Source organism: Portunus trituberculatus, chromosome 50, assembly GCF_017591435.1.
Source record: "Portunus trituberculatus isolate SZX2019 chromosome 50, ASM1759143v1, whole genome shotgun sequence".
Lineage (NCBI taxonomy): Eukaryota > Metazoa > Arthropoda > Malacostraca > Decapoda > Portunidae > Portunus > Portunus trituberculatus.
Genome location: NC_059304.1, coordinates 26087826 through 26092429, shown reverse-complemented (window position 1 = coordinate 26092429; position 4604 = coordinate 26087826). Strand labels below are relative to the sequence as shown.

The window sequence follows — 4604 nt, the reverse complement described above, 5'->3', positions numbered from 1 at the left end:
GTCCCTGACACAGCGAGCACTGTGTCTGACTTCTGTTCGTCACCCTTGACGTCGCGGTCATCAATCCCATAGTCTTCCTATTTGGTAAGGATTCATATGACGAGTTTGCACGTTGTCTGTTTGAATCTTCTATCCGTTCTCCGTCCTTCTCAGCCTTTCTGAGCATGTTTTTTGTGAATGTTAACAACCACTCGGCATCGCACGAGGTGCCCATGTTCAGTTCTTCATGTTTATATGACTCATCCACGTAGTCTTCTCTTAGTTTCCCTTTAAATCTCCCTGTTATAATGTGCATAGATGCATATGTTTCAATTGGGTTTTGTTCTCCCATAATTTTCAAGTTCCTCACGCAGGTGTTCAAGGCATCCACGAAAAGGCGCAAGCCTTTGATATCGTTCATCCTCATTCCTCAAGTGACAGTCGTTTGTTACCATGTCTGGTTTCCAGTAAGTCCCAGGTTTATATCCTTCCTTGAGTTATTATGCCCACCTCTGTCTGCTTGTAGGGGTATAGTCAGGTTGGTCGATAGTACATCTCGGACACCTCCTCGCCTCCCCCTGGTGAGACTGTCCCGATTCGGATACTGAGAGAAGGACAAGGTGGTTAGCCTTCATCCATCCCAGAAGCCGTTTCCTGGTTTCAGTAACCTGGTTGAGAGATGTCTTTAGCAGTCAAGGTTGGCAGTTGCTCTACCATTCTGTTTTCTTCACTGCGTAGCTGATTTACACTTTCGTTGAAGATTCTCTAGCAGTCAACATGTGAGTAAACATCTGTTGTATTTGTTGACTGCGTTCAAATAGCTGTTCCGTGATGTTCTGATCTTCCGACAGCGTAGTGGAGTTCAAGTCCTTCTCACTCTACCATGGATGTGTGATGTTATGTGGCAGTCTTTCAATTCTACCATCTGTTGATTCCAGGCCTTCCTCCATCATTGGCTCCATGCCTACGTCTCCAGGAACAATGTCTTTTGGCTCAAGCTCAGGTGAGCTGGCCTTTTCAGATTTGTTTTCTTCCATGTTGGAAGATAGTGCTGTCAGTAGATGATAACGATGATGTCTGTAGGCTTCCTCCAAGTTTACTGTGGGTGCTGGCGGCAAAGGTTACACACCATACGTGTGTCAGCAGAAGATACACACCATACGTGCGTCCGCAGAATTACGCACCATACGTGCGTCAGCAGACATTACACACCATATGTGTGTCAGCAGAAGTGGTTCAATAGCCTAATCCGGTGTCTTGGTAAATACGCAGACAGCAGTGAAGACACTCTCGTCACTTGATCCCTACACTACAAATAACATACAAGCCGGTTGTGAAATACGATAGATAAATCCCTTAGGAAGTTCTTGGCGTCGTCTAAACGTCCCATTCACCTACCATAGCTCTTTCTAACTCAGCATCTATAAAGAGAGAGAGACTCGATCTCGACCTAATCCATTGTCGCTGTTGCCTGACAATGTGTTTGTCACTCTTTAACGCACTTCTTATCCTTATATCAACAATTACTAATATTTACACTGACTGCGGAATCTGATAAGTGATCCCCGTAGAATTTCGTTCATTGGGTACGTAGGTACGTTCACTATTTGTCACCATTTCCTATCCCTTATACACACATAAACACAATTAATGATCACCACTGTACAAACTGGGTATGGATTCCTCTAAGTGAATCCCGTAGAGTTTCACTGCATTCACGTAAATATGTGCTTGTAAGTTTGTCGTCATTCAATGATACACACACATGAGTAACAATCACTGGTGCACCAACTAATTGTTGAGTATGACAAGTAGATCCCGTAGAATGTTACTGAGTGCACATAGATATGATGTTTATCACTGCTTGTCACTGTCACGGGAGGCCTGCAAATATCCTGTTTCACCGTTGTCGTCACTGTCGTCGTCGTGGACCTCACGTTTTGACTGTTACCGCCCATCAAGGTGGTTGCAGGACAGTGAGACCCTCACGTTGACGATATATATATATATTTTCGTCTCTCCCTCCTCTCCTTAAAATATGAATGGCTCTACTGGCTGTTCGTTGGCAAACCAAATTCTATCCTTGAGTGGTTTTCATTGCAGGGTCATTAGATAAACTCAGACGAATCCAAATATATTTACTACGTCTTTTTATCCCTTCACCTTATTAATGTATTTTTATTGTGATCAGCCGTATTATTTAACCGAATGAAAGTAAGTGTGTGTGTGTGTGTGTGTGTGTGTGTGTGTGTGTGTGTGTGTGTGTGCGTGCGTGAGTGCGTGCGTGCGTGCGTGCGTGCATGCGTGCGTGCGTGTGTGTGTGTGTGTGTGTGTGTGTGTGTGTGTGTGTGTGTACACACACTTGATGAAGATGTCGGGTAATAGCTGCACCACCCTTCTCGTGGTTCTACCTCACCAGTCACCAATGGGCGTCCACTCTGCGGGACATGCTGAAGACGGATCAACACTTAGCTGGCCCACGACCACGGCCACGGCCAGGACGTTCTTGAACAGACCACTATTATGAGAGTAGTGTTGTACTAAATCACTTTTGTTACTTCTCTGCATACAGTTATCAACTAGAAGAAAATTCTGGATATCCTTTTCAAGATGTATATACATCTAGCAACAAGTCAGCGCCTTTGCATGCATGGTGAGAGAGTAATGTAGAATCATACTGACGGTAATAGACTGGTAGAATTACACTGATGTCACAAGTATGACGTCATTTGTACTCGCTACACTAGGTTATTAGACTTAGGAGACAAGTTGAAATAAGTCTATGGTCCATCCTTCATTTATGTTAAGAGTCCCCTTCTGGGGAGGGGACCAAAAATGTCCCCAGGTCAGACTCCTCTCTCGATAATGACCCCAAATGCCTTGACACCTCCCTCAACTTTTTCCTACATTAACTTCTGCAACATTCGCGGTTTTAGATCTAATTTTCAATCTGTAATACAGCACCTCTCCTCTACTAAACCTCATCTTTTCCTCACCGAAACACAGCTGTCTGAGGCAACTGACAGTAGCCCCTTCTCTGTTCCCTCCTACTTTCTCTATTCTCATTTTCGTTCCAAAGCTGTTTGTTGTGTCTATGTACGCAACGACTTAACTTGCTCTCGTGCCCACGCTCTTGAGTCTTCCGAATTTTCCACCATCTGGCTACGACTTAACAGTCACTCTCAAACTAAATTCATCTGTGCTGTTTATCTCTCCCCTAACTCTTCTGACTATAGTAAATTTTTCGACTACTTAACTTCTAAAGTGGAGCACATTCTGTCCCTCTACCCTTTCGCTGAGATTTCCATTCTTGGAGATTTCAATGTTCACCACCAGCTTTGGCTTTCCTCTCCTTCACTGACCACCCTGGTGAACTAGCCTTCAACTTTGCTATCCTCCATGACCTAGAGCAACTGGTGCAACACCCTACTCGTATTCCTGACTGTCTTGGAGACACGCCCAACATTTTTTATCTCTTCCTCACCTCTAATCCTTCTGCTTATGCTGTCACCCTTTCATCTCCGTTGGGCTCCTCCGATCACAATCTCATTTCTGTATCTTGTCCTATTTCTCCAATCCCTCCACAGGATCCCCCAAAGCGAAGGTGCCTCTGCCAGTTGGGGGAACCTGAGGAGGTATTATGCTGATTTTCCTGGAATGATTATTGCTTCCGTGTCAGAGACCCATCTCTTTGTGCTGAACGCATAACAGAGGTGTTAGTGTCTGGCATGGAGGCGTACATTCCTCATTCTTTTCTCAACCTAAACCTTCTAAACCTTTATTTAACACAGCCTGTTCTCGTGTTATACATGATAAAGAGGTTGCCCACAAAAGGTACTTGAGCCTTCCATCTCCTAAATCTCACGCCAAGTCTGTTCTTCAACTTGCCAAACACTCCTTCATAAATAGAAAATGTCAAAATCTTTCAAACTCAAACTTCCCTCGAGGCTTCTGGCATCTGGCCAAAACATCTCCAATAACTTCATTTTTTCGTCTTTTCCTCCTATATTTCATCCTGATAGCACCACTGCCATCTCTTCTGTCTCTAAAGCTGAACTTTTCTCTCAAACTTTTGCTCACAACTCCACCTTGAATGATTCTGGGCTTGTCCCTCCCTCTCCTCCTCCCTCTGACTATTTCATGTCTACAATTAAAGTTTTCAATATCTTTAAAACTCAATTCCTCAATCTATCAACTCGACACAACCTTCTAGACAACTGTCCCCTCTTCTTCAGTGACTCTCAACTGTCTCCCTCTTCCAAACTGAATATCCTCGATCTGTCTTTTACTCATAATCTTAGCTGGAAACTTCACATCTCATCTCTTGCTAAAACAGCTTCTATGAAGTTAGGTGTTCTGAGGCGTCTCCGCCAGTTTTTTTCGCCCCTCCAACTGCTAATTCTGTACAAGGGCCTTATCCGTCCTTGTATGGAGTACTCTTTGCATGTTTTGGAAGGTTCCAATCACACAGTTTTACTAGATAGGTTTTTTTTATTTTTACGTAGGGAAAAGAGGGCCAGTTAAGGGTAGAAACTAGAAAGATTAAAAAAAAGACCCATTTGAGTGCTGGCTTTCTAAAAAGATGCAGGGAGGGAGTTCCAGAGTTTACCAGTGAAAGGGATGAC

The 4604-nt window shown here is 43.9% G+C and overlaps 1 protein-coding gene across 1 annotated transcript in view; it reads left to right on the top strand.

The window, feature by feature from the left end:
• Positions 1-2418: 2418 nt before the first annotated feature.
• The window catches only part of LOC123500103, a 19365-nt gene continuing 17179 nt past the window's right edge, over positions 2419-4604 (top strand). The window contains exon 1 of the mRNA XM_045248763.1: positions 2419-2632. The gene's annotated coding sequence lies outside the window, so the exon portion shown is untranslated. The remainder of the gene's footprint in view (positions 2633-4604) is intronic.